This window comes from Manis pentadactyla, chromosome X, assembly GCF_030020395.1.
Source record: "Manis pentadactyla isolate mManPen7 chromosome X, mManPen7.hap1, whole genome shotgun sequence".
Classification (NCBI taxonomy): Eukaryota; Metazoa; Chordata; class Mammalia; order Pholidota; family Manidae; genus Manis; species Manis pentadactyla.
Genome location: NC_080038.1, coordinates 56013224 through 56026158, shown reverse-complemented (window position 1 = coordinate 56026158; position 12935 = coordinate 56013224). Strand labels below are relative to the sequence as shown.

Sequence of the window (12935 nt, the reverse complement as noted above, 5' to 3'; positions counted from 1 at the left end):
TGACTAATCCTAAAATCCCAGGTAAATTTTTGCCCCTACCTTGGACTGAATTCTAGCACGTGCACCTCAGTTCAGCCTTGGACAAAAACTGAAGTTTTGGGAATGGCAGAAGAATAATGAGGGTCACTTAATGATATCTAAGACAGCTATGGTCTCCTGTTTTCCTTAGGCTGTGGAACATTTCCCTGGCTTTACCACCTTCCCCTGCCACCAACAGGAGCTTAATCCAGAGACTGGTGTCAAGGAAAGCCTGTGGGCTAAATGTCAGGAGACCTGGATTTATGTCCTAGCTCTGTGCCCTGTTGTCTATCTGTATGACTTTAAGACAAGTCCTTTCATCTTGGTACACCTGTTTCCCTATGGAGGGGATGGGGCTATCTTGGTATCTCAGAGCTCTCTAGGCCCTTTCTGGAAATAGCACACTGTGTTATTTCTCCTGAAGAATGTAGGCAGGGTATATCCTCATAATATACTAATCCTGGTATTCATTCGATGGTTCTTTACATCTGCTATCTTTCAGGGTGCTGTCACATATGTTTTCATTTAATTGTTAAAGTAACCTTGTGATGTGGCAATGAGTATTCTCATTTTACCAATGAGGAAATACAGGTTGAGTAACTTATCCAAAGTCATACACATTGTGACAGAATTGGGATTCAAATCTCCCATTTGAATCCCAATTCTTGGGCTTTTGTCTGGCTGTCTATGGTTTTCAGGGGGATTGTTTGAGTGGTGACAACAGGTGCTCATCCCCATTCATGGACAAAAAGAAATATATTAGAATTGTAGTAGGAGCATTGAGTAAACTTTACAAGGCATTATCTCGCTTTGAGACTTCAGAATGCCTTCATAAAATGGTATACTATGTAGGGAGGAGCCAAGATGGCGGCATGAGTACAGGAGCAGAAATCTCCTCCCAAAACCATATATATTTCTGAAAATACAACAAATACAACTATTCCTAAAAGAGAGATCAGAAGATACAGTACAACAGCCAGGCTACATCTACACCTGTGAGAATCCAGCACCTCACGAAGGGAGTAAGATACAAGCCGTGGCCTGGTGGGATCCAACCGAGACCCTACCCCAGCTCCTGGATGGGAGAAGAGAAGTCAGAGCGGGGAGGGAGTGGGAGCCCAGGACTGCTAAATACTCAGACATAGTCATCTGAACTGGGAGAGCAGACACACAGTGCATGGTGTTCTGGATACTAGGGAAACGGAACAGTAAAACCTGCGACCAGGTTCCCACAGCCGGCGCCCCAGGGACAAAAGAAAAGTGAGTGCTTTTTGAAAGTTTTAAAGGGACAGGAGCCTCACAGCTGGATGGAAGTGTCCCAGCACACTCAGCCCAGCAGCTGGGAATCCCAGGGAACTCAGAAGGCCCTAACCCCTTGGGCAGCAGCACAGCTCTGTGGTCCCTAACTGTGATAAACAGCCTCCTGCCAGTACTCCCTCCAGTGTGGCCCTCCCATAGTGGAGCAACAGCCTGGGACCAGCTACGCCCACAGCAAGCATGCACAGAATCCCGCTGCAGGTGCCCAGGCCAGACTCAGAGAGCCCATCAGCACACAGATGCCCAGCACAAGCCACTAGGGGTCGCCATTCTCACAGGAGAGGAAGGCAATGAGCAAGCAGGAAGGGACTTTGTTCTCCCATCTAACACATGCGTCAACTGCCCACAACTACCTCTATTGCCATGAAAAGGCAGAAGAATTTGATCCAGACCAGAATCACACAGACATCCACTGAGAGGGAACCTGGGGAGCTAGATTTAACCAATCTTCCTGAAAAAGAATTGAAAATAAAGGTGACAACCATGCTGATGGAGCTGCAGAGAAAAATGCAAGAGCTAACAGATAAAGTTGGGAGGGAGAATACAGAAATAAAACAATCTCTGGAAGGACTTAAAAGCAGAATGGATGAGGTGCAAGAGGCCATTAATGGAACAGAAATCAGAGAACAGGAATGCAGAGAAACTGACACAGAGAGAGATAAAAGGATCTCCAGGAATGAAACAATATTTTGAGAACTGTGTGACCAATCCAAATGGAACAATATCCGCATTATAGGGGCACCAGAAGAAGAAGAGAGAAAAAGGGATAGAAACTGTCCTTGAAGAAATAATTGCTGAAAACTTCCCCAGACTGGGGGAGGAAATAGTCGCTCAGACCACGGAAGTACACAGAACTCCCAACAGAAGGGACCCAAGGAGTACAACACCAAGACACATAATAATTAAAATGGCAAAGATCAAGGACAAGGACAGAGTATTAAAGGCAGCCAGAGAGAGAAAAAAGGTCACCTACAAAGGAAAACCCATCAGCCTATCATCAGACTTCTCAACAGAAACCTTACAGGCCAGAAGAGAATGGCATGATATATTTAATGCAATGAAACAGAGAGGCCTTGAACCAAGAATACTGTATCCAGCACGATTATCATTTAAATATGAAGGAGGGATTAAACAATTCCCAAACAAGCAAAAGCTGAGGGAATTTGCCACCCACAAACCACCTCAAAGGGTTTTTTGGAGGGACTGCTCTAGATGGAAGCATTCCTAAGGCTAAATAGACGTCACCAGAGAAAATAAAATCACAACAAAGAAAGCAGACCAACAAAATACTAACTAAAGGCAAAAAATAAAATCAACTACTTACAAAAGCAGTCAAAGGAAACACAAAACAGCACAAAATAAGACCCCTAACATATAAAGAATGGAGGAGGAGGAATAAGAAAGGAGAGAAATAAAAAATCAGCAGACTGTGTTTATAATAGCTTAATAAGGAAGTTAAGTTAGACGGTAAGATAGTAAACAAGCTAACCTTGAACCATTGGTCACCATGAATCTAAAGCCTGCAATGGCAATAAGTACGTTTCTTTCAATAATCACCCTAAATGTAAAGGGACTGAATGCACCAATCAAAAGACACAGTAATAGAATGGATAACAAAGCAAGACCCATCTATATGCTGCTTACAAGAGACTCACCTCAAACCCAGAGACATGCACAGACTAAAAGTAAAGGGATGGAAAAAGATATTTCATGCAAACAACAAGGAGAAAAAAGCAGGTGTTGCAGTACTAGTATCAGACAACATAGACTTCAAAACAAAGAAAGTAACAGGAGATAAAGAAGGACATTACATAATGATACAGGGGTCAGTCCAACAAGAGGATATAACCATTATAAATATATATGCACCCAATGGATGAGCACCAACATATGTGAAACAAATACTAAGAGAATTAAAGGAGAAAATAGAATGCAATGTATTCATTTTAGGAGACTTCAACATACCACTCACTCCAAAGGACAGATCCACCAGACAGAAATTAAGTAAGGATATAGAGGCACTGAAAAACACACTACAACAGATGGATCTAATAGACATCTGTAGAACTCTACACCCAAAAGCAACAGCATACACATTCTTCTCAAGTGCACATGGAACATTTTTGAGAATAGACCATATAATAGGTCACAAAAAGAGCCTCAGTAAATTCAAAAAGATTGAAATTCTACTAACCAACTTCTCAGATCAGAAAGGTATAAAACTATAAATAAATTGTACCAAGAAAGCAAAAAGGCTCACAAACACATGGAGGCTTAACAACATGCTCCTAAATAATCAACGGACCAAAGACCAAATCAAAATAGAGATCAAGCAATATATGGAAACAAACGACAACAACACAAAGCCCCAACTTCCATGGGATGCAGTGAAAGCAGTTTTAAGATGAAAGTATATAGCAATCCAGGCCTATTTGAAGAAGGAAGAACAATCTCAAGTGAATAGTCTAAAGACTTAATTATCAAAATTGGAAAAAGAAGAATAAATGAGGCCTAAAGTCAGCAGAAGGAGGGACATAATAAAGATCAGAGAAGAAATAAACAAAACTGAGAAGAGTAAAACAATGGAAATCAATGAAACCAAGAGCTGGTTCTTTGAGAAAATAAACAAAATAGATAAGCCTCTAGCCAGACTTATTAAGAGAAAAAGAGAATCAACACACATCAACAGAATCAGAAATGAGAAAGGAAAAATCATGACAGACCCCACAGAAATACAAAGAATTATTAGAGAATGCTATGAAAACCTATATGCTAACAAGCTGGAAAACATAGAAGAAATGGACAACTTCCTAGAAAAATACAACCTTCCAAGACTGACCAAGAAGGAAACACAAAATCTAAACAGACCAATTACCAGCAATGAAATCAAAGCGGTAATCAAAATACTACCCAAGAGCAAAACCCTGGGCCAGATGGATTTACTGTGGAATTTTATCAGACATTTAGATAAGACATAATACCCATTCTCCTTAAAGTCTTCCAAAAAATAGAAGTGTAGGGAATGCTCCCAAACTCATTCTATGAAGCCAGCATTACCCTAATACCAAAACCAGGCAAAGACCCCACCAAAAAAGAAAATTACAGAGCAATAACCGTGATGAAAATAGATGCGAAAATACTCAACAAAATATTAGGAAACCGAATTCAAAAATACATGAAGAGGATCATGCACTATGACCAAGTGTGATTCATCTCAGGGATGCAAGGATGATACAACATTCGAAAATCCATCAATATCATCCACCACACCAACAAAAAGAAGGAAAAAAGTCACATGATCATTTCCAGAGATGCTGAAAAAGCATTCGACAAAATTCAACATCCATTCATGATAAAAACTCTCAACAATATGGGTGTAGAGGGCAAGTACCTCAACATAATAAAGGCCATATATGATAACCCATGGCCAACATCATACTGAATAGCGAGAAGCTGAAAGATTTTCCTCTAAGATTGGGAACAAGACAGGGATGCTAACTCTCCCCACTGTTATTCAACGTACTACTGGAGATGCTAGCCACAACAATTAGACAAAACAAAGAAATACAAGGAATCCAAATTGGTAAAGAAGAAGTCAAACTGTCACTATTTGCAAATGACATGATATTGTACATAAAAAACCCTAAAGAATCCACTCCAAAACTACTAGAACTAATATCGGAATTCAGCAAAGTTGCAGGATACAAAATTAATACACAGAAATCTGTTGCTTTCCTATACACTAATGATGAACTAGTAGAAAGAGAAAACAGGAAAACAATTCCATGCATCAAAAAGAATAAAATACTTCGGAATAAACCTCACCAAGGAAGTGAAAGACCTATACCCTGAAAACTACAGGACACTCTTAAGAGAAATTAAAGAGGACACCAACAAATGGAAACTCGTCCCATGCTCTTGGCTAGGAAGAATTAATATCGTCAAAATGACCATCCTGCCCAAAGCAATATACAGATTTGATGCAATCCCTATCAAATTACCAACAACATTCTTCAATGAACTAGAAAAAATAGTTCAAAAATTCATATGGAAACACAAAAGACCCCAAATAGCCAAAGCAATCCTGAGAAGGAAGAATAAAGTTGGGGGGATCTCGCTCCCCAACTTCTAGCTCTACTACAAAGCCACAGTAATCAGGACAGTTTGGTACTGGCACAAGAACAGAGCCACAGACCAGTGGAACAGAATAGAGACTCCAGATATTAACCCAAACATTTATGGTCAATTAATATATGATAAAGGAGCCATGGACATACAATGGGGAAATGACAGATTCTCTTCAACAGATGGTGCTGGCAAAACTGGACAGCTACATGTAAGAGAATGAACCTGGATCACTGTCTAACCCCATACACAAAAGTAAATTTGAAATGGATCAAAGACCTGAATGTAAGTCATGAAATCATAAAACTCTTAGGAAAAAACACAGGCAAAAATCTCTTGGACATAAACATGAGCGACTTCTTCATGAATGTATCTCCCCGGGCAAGGGAAACAGAAGCAAAATTGAACAAGTGGGACTATATGAAGCTGCAAAGCTTCTGTACAGCAAAGGACACCATCAATAAAACAAGGCATCCTATAGTATGGGAGAATATATTAATAAATGACAGATCCGATAAAGGGTTGACATCCAATATATGTAAAGAACTCACACACCTCAACAAACAAAGAGCAAATAATCCAATAAAAAATGGTCAGAGGAACTGAGCAGGCAGATCTACAGAGAAGAAACTCAGATGGCCAACAGACACATGAAAAGATGCTCCACATCACTAGTCATCAGAGAAATGCAAATTAAAAGCACAATGCGATATCACCTCACAGTAGTAAGGATCGCCACCATCCAAAAGATAAACAACAACAAATATTGGTGAGGATGTGGAGAAATGGGAACCCTCCTACACTGCTGGTGGGAATGTAAATTAGTTCAGCCATTGTAGAAAGCAGTATGGAGGTTCCTCAAAAAGCTCAAAATAGCAATACCATTTGACCCAGTAATTCCACTTCTAGGAATTTACCCTTGGAATACAGCAGCTCAGTTTGAAAAAGACATATACACCCCTCTGTTTATCACAGCAATATTTACAATAGCCAAGAAATGGAAGCAACCTGAGTGCCCATCAGTAGATGAATGGATGAAGAGTATGTGGTACATATCCACAATGGAATATTATTCAACCATAAGAAAAAAACAGATCCTGCCATTTGCAACAACATGGATGGAGCTAGAGAGTATCATGCTCAGTGAAATAAGCCAGGCAGAGAAGGACAAGTACCAAATGATTTCACTCATATGTGGAGTATAAGCACAAAGAAAAATCTGAATGAACAAAACAGCAACAGAATCACAGAACCCAAGAATGGACTAACAGTTACCAAAGGGAAAGGGACTGGGGAGGATGGGTGTGTAGGGAGGAATAAGGGGAGGAAAAAAGAAAGGGGTCATTATGACTAGCATGTATAATTTCGGGGGAGTCACGGGTAGGTGTGTGCAACACAGAGAAAACAAGTAGTGACTCTACAGCATCTTACTACGCTAACGGACAGTGACTGTAATGGGGTTTGTGGGCGGGACTTGGTGAAGGGGTGAGCCTAGTAAACATAATGCTCCTCATGTAATTGTAGATTAATGATACCAAAAAAAATGGTATACTATAGTTCCTGCAGATAATTTTAGATAAAAATATTTTTTTTAGGGTAGTTAATTAAAATTCTTCTTGTTGGTCGTGGCAGTAGGGTGGTGTAGCTTGATAATTCTCATCCGGTCTTCTCTCACTTCCACTTTCAGATATCTTGGGCTCCAACAGGACAGAAACTATAGCCAACTTTTTCTGAGAATGACATTAATATGTTTATAAGCATTTTCTTTTCTATATTTATCGTTTTTAATAAGCTTTCAGGACATAAAATTTGGCATAATATCTTTGGGAGTAATTGTATTGCAGTTTTTTAGTGGTTTTAATAGCAACAAGCAAGCAAGCACAGAAACATACCTAATGACTCCATTACCTGATACTTGCAGTTGGGTACTGCATGTCCAAAGCTACCACTTGCTAGGAATAGGTCCACATATGAGCACAACATTTTACTAGGGGATTGTGTGAGTTAGGCAGAGGGATGCCTTGCAGTTTCTCTAAAAGCATGGGCTTTGGAGACACAAAGGCTTGAGTTTTATTTTCCCTCTCATCTGTGAAATGGGCCAAAATACTCCCTACCTAAAATGGCTGTTGTGGGGAATCAAAGTGTTACTGGAGACGGGTCCTTGGTCTTGTCATGAGAAAGAATTCAAGAATGGATGCAAAAGTGTTGAGCTTTAGGAGTTATTTGGAAAATAAGAGTTTAAAGAAAAGCAAGAGTACATGTCTGAGAAATGGGCACAGGCAGACCCAGAGAAGGTTGCACCAAGGAAACAATAGAAGCCTTTTTTATGTAAAGGGAGATGAATGTCTCCTAGGTGGAGGTGGATTTCAAAGGGAACAGGCAGGGTCTTCTTGAAGTTCTCAGAGTTAGGGCTTGTTCAACATTCATGTCTGGAGGGGGAGTTTTGGCTACCTTTGGTTCTTATCAGAACTGTCATGGCATGAGGAGTCATGATTTTTACTATGCTAATGAATGTATAATGTATTTTAGGGTGAAGTTTGGGTCAACTTCCCCACCTTGGAACTAGATGTTTGGTTGTTTTGTTATGTACATTTTCACTCCCCACATCCTTTGAGAACAGAGTCCATGGGATCCACCTCCCCCTCCCTGCTCACATCTGGCTATCTACCCACTCTAACAAAAGGAGTCAGAGTATGTAAGGTGCTCAGCCTAGCACTATTCATCACATGTTGTGGGCATGCAGAAAGTGGTAGTTGTTGTTATTATTATTGAAATTTTGTAAATTCTTAATAAGTGTGACAACATGCAGCCAGAGAAACAATTCAAGACAGTACTGTAGCAGCAGCTGGTTAATGCAGTTGAAGGAACCGTGTCTAAGGTCAGGAATCTGGCTTCTAGTCTCATTTATATCTCTGACTTCTTTTGTGACCATAACACAGGTCCTTCCCCTCTCTGGACCTCAGTTTCTTTATCTGAGCTAGAGAATCTGCAGCAGATAATTCCTGAGGATCTTTCCTCCTTACCCTTCTCTAGTTCTTTCCTCCTGGCTAAGCCTTTATGATTCTCTGAGTCCAGTGGGAGATTCCTTGCTGCCTAGTGGCTTGTTTCAGAATGGCTATCCTTGGCTGGCTTAATTTGCCCTCTGCTGGTTGCTCAGGAGATGCTGGCTGTCTTTCCTTGGGGTGTTTAACACCAGGCCAGACAGGGACTAGGGTCTGGAGGAAAAGCAAAGTGGAGTGTAAAAGCTGAATGTCAGGGGACGTTGATGTAGGTCAGGTGTGCTGTTGACCATCAGATCCAGTCACTTTGTTAGGAAGGGGTCTGGTTTGATGACACAGGGAAGTTAGATAGAGTGAGACACGACACCAAAGTCAAGAAAGGAAAGCAAGTTTTATTACGCTATGTTAGACAGGCCTTGACCGCCTACTGTGAAGCTTCTTTTATGGGGTTTTTGGAAGGGCAGAGAAGTCCTTGATTTACAATTCTTGGTCTTGAAGGCCTTATCTGTTTGATGAAATGAAGACATGGGCTGTGCTCTGATGTTTGCTGTACCTGTACACTGATGTTTTTCTTTATCTGGGGGGTTGTTTTTCATTTGGGGAATGTATGGACATTTTGAGTCACTCCTGGCTCTTGAAACTGCCTGATTAACTCTGTGAGTCCTTTCTGGCTCTTATATGGTTAACTCTTTGAGTTCTTTACTCTCTTTCTACTTTGCTCATGTCTGTCTTTCAGCCTAACAACTTCATTTTACAGATGATGGGGAAACTGAGTCCCAGAGAAGAAGAAGGATTTCCCCTTACACACAGAAAATGGAAGGTGAGTAGGACCTTCAAGAGTTCTAGTCTCAGCTCTGCCAGAAATCCTACTGACAAACTCCCTTCTCCCTCTGCGTTTTAGCAGCCTTCTCTGGGAACTGGAAATCCTCAGCTTTCCCTCAGGCAACCTACAAGTCTATTATGAGGCTAAACTGAGATAATGGGTATGAAAGCAATGCATTGTTAAGTAGCAAAGGCCACATGATTGTAATGGATCATTAAATGCAAACGGAGGTGAAAAACCGGGCTAGCAGAATAGCTCAGGTTCTTTTTTGTTTCCCAGGGAAATTCTGTGTCTGGGTTCTTATAGGTGTTTTAATTTTGAGTTCTATTCACCCAATCCTCCACAGCTAAGTGGCCCTGAAACTGTAGTTGCTTTGGCTTAGATTTAACCATGGTCAAGCCTGGTGCTGTTCTTGTAGCCCAGGAGTGGGTACAATTTCAGGGGATGATGTTGATGCCGGGGTTCTAGTTCACGAATCCGAAGAACAAGCTTCACAAACACTCAGGGTAGGAGATCAAGGTACAAGCTTTTGTTTAGAGATAAAGTGAAAGGACAGAGCTCCCGGCTCATGCCAGGAAGGGACAAGAGAGTCCATGGTTGGCTCAATGTCTAGGGGTTTTATGTGTGGTTGAGGATTTTCAGGAATGAGGGTAAAGGGTTAGGGGTGCAGACTTGTTGAGTGGTCTCAGAATGCTCATTCTTGATGAGTACCAGAATAAATTTTCTGCTCTGATTCTTTCTCAAGATAGCAGTTTCCCTCTGGGAGTATGTCAATTAGGATTACCTACCCTGTCCCCAAGGTGGGCTGGGTTGTTACTTGTTTGCTGAAGTAAGTTAAGAAACTTACTTCTTAACTTCTTGGGCTGTTTATAGTTGGGCTTGCTTACTAAATTAGTCTTTTTCCTAAGTTGCAGATTACTGGGTTAGGATCAGAGAAGGAAATATAGCTCATAGGTATGGTTAAAATAAGCTGGGCCTTTTAGTAGGCTAAGGTAAATTTTACAGTGTCATGATCTAAATTGATACAGTGAAGTCACAGGTTATGCTGAGACACTTCTCTTTATCTGCAGAACACTCAAACATTCCAGGCCAAGTTGCTGCTGGCCTTTTGAGCTTTAACTGATCTCACTGAAGATGTCTATATTCCTAGTCTGGTATCTTTACCCTAGAGAATTAGTGTGACTCTGACTTTGCGTAATGCTTATCACAGAGTTTCAATAAGGACTTCTTTGCACATTGCTACATTGTTCTGATGGTAATTATCTCGCTCTGTTTTTTCTCCAGAGGCCCTCACCCTACTCTGCCCAATCCCATGGTCCCTGTCTCAATGTTAGAGGCAGGGATGGCGTCGTCTCTTCAGAACACTTCATTTGGGGTTTATCAAATGTCAATGAGGATCGAAACTTCTTTGTGCCTCACTCCTTGCATTAGGAAAATGACGAGAGTAATACTAATAATTATAGCTGACATTTACACAGTACTTACTATGTGTCTAGGCACTGTTCTCAGCATTTTACATGTATGTATTCATTTCATCATACAACTACCCTATGGGTCAGGGTCTATCTTTAAAATACAGATGACAATAATATCTATCTCATAGGGTTGTTGAGAAGATGAAATAAGTAAATGTACATAAGTGCTTATAACAGTATGTGCCAAGAGTTAGCTATTTGCATTAGTTATTAAAAGCAAATGTTACAGGATGGGACTGTATCTCAAGCCTGTCATCAGTTAACACCTTAGTGATGAAGGAGGAAGGGGAAGATCATAAGCACTCTTTAGATTTGTACAGGACTCTATACTTTGCAGAGTACTATCCCATATATAAATTGATTTTCAAAACTACTCTACTTATAATTGTCATTATTATTATCATTATTCCCATATGACAAATGTAGGGGATGGCCTTTGTCTTCCCCCATGTCTGAACACAGAATGGGGAAGCACCAGCTTGAAAACAACTGATGCAGTCCTTGGAAGTTATCTGCCCACAAAAACATATCTTGTCCTCGAAAGGGAGCCAGAATGCCTCATGCTGAAAACAGGGAGACCTTGGGAACGTGTGAAAACACCGCCCCTGCTTACTGGGAAGATTCTAAGAAATCAAGAAGATGTTGTGGCCTGTTTCCCCTGAGTAGAGAAAGATACGTATAGCATTTGGCTGAGGTCCGAGAAAGGCAGTATAAAAATAAAGGAGCTGCACCACATCGGGGCTGCTGCAGCCATTGTCTGTCTGTCTTTGTTGTCTGTGTTTTTTGTTCACTCCCATTTCACCCAATCGAGTGGCTTGCAACAACAAATGTGGAACTTGAGGCATGATACATGAGAAACAAAACATTGAAGTTGTAGTCAAAATGCCTAGTTTCAAAGCCCTGGCTCTTTTATTTTATTGGCTTTGTGAGTTTGAATATGTCATATAACCACTTTGATTCTTGGTTTCCTTCATTTATCAACTGGAAATAAGAAGTCTCTCCTGCTTCCTTACTAGGGAAAAAAGAAAATGTAGATATACAGAACACCTACTGTGTACTTTTACTTCTGTTATCTCATTTGATCCCTGCCAGTGTCCCTGTTCTATTAATCTGATCACCATCCAATTTTATTATGCTTCTGCCTATAAATGATACTCATAACTATACTGAGAAGCAGCTAGGGCAGTGACTACTGTCCCCATTTCACAGCTGAAGAGACTGAGCCTTGCCTATGGATACAAAGTAAGCCAGTGGTAGATGTGGGATCAGAACACAGAGATCCTGGCCTTTATGTCAGTGCTGGATTTACATGGCCCCTGATTCCTTTCTGTGGTCTCTTGAGAGTTATTAAGCCAAATTTCCCCAGTCCCTTAGCTGCTGTACATTTCAAAGCTAGTGGCACACCTATGGACTATAAAGGAAACAATAGTCTGGTTTTGTCAACCAAATTGCCAGCTCTTCTGGCCTCTCTCTTGTGCCCTCTTTCCCCATCACCATTAACCCCTACTCTATGGATTCAGTTCCTCCTTCCTACTGGCCTCCTGGCACAGTGCAAAGAAGGGGGTGGGCAGGGCACTCCCCAGGTCAGCAAGACTGTCCCCCACTGCTGTGGGTTCTGCTATCCAGACCCTCAGGGACACTCAACAAAGAAGAGTGAAGTCCAAAATGGGTACTACATCAGGATGTTTCTGGATATACCAAATTATGAAATTGATACTACAGGAGTTCCAGTTTGGGCATCCAGTAGTAGTAGATATTCTTTAAAGACATTAGGGGCTACAGAAATTATAACCTTAATTCAGATGGGCCTTAGGAAAAGTACAAATGACTGCCTTTTGCCTTTCTTTTCTTACCCTCTTCCTGTTCTGGGGGCTCCTTGCCCCTGTCCTAAGCTTCAAGCTGCTTAATTCTTGCCCCTCTCAAAGTTGCAGTTTCCAAAAGGCTGTGTTCTTCTGTATCGGGTAGAATTGTGTCCCCCAAAATATATCTTCAATTCCTAACCCTCATTACTTGTGAGTGTGATCATATTTGGAAACAGGGTCTTTCCAGACGAATCACATTAAGATGATGTCATACTGGATTAGGATGAACCCTGATCTTATGACTGATATCTTTATAAGAAGAGGGAAATTTGGACACAAACACAGGCAAAGACACAGGGAAGAAGGCCATGTGATG

At 41.0% G+C, this 12935-nt stretch overlaps 1 protein-coding gene across 3 annotated transcripts in view; it reads left to right on the top strand.

Annotated features, from left to right (window-relative positions):
* The window catches only part of ARHGEF9 (Cdc42 guanine nucleotide exchange factor 9), a 426451-nt gene that overhangs the window by 81834 nt on the left and 331682 nt on the right, over window positions 1–12935 (top strand). For all 3 annotated transcript variants that reach the window (XM_057495889.1, XM_057495890.1, XM_057495888.1), the window contains one exon: window positions 9217–9279. The gene's annotated coding sequence lies outside the window, so the exon portion shown is untranslated. The remainder of the gene's footprint in view (window positions 1–9216; window positions 9280–12935) is intronic.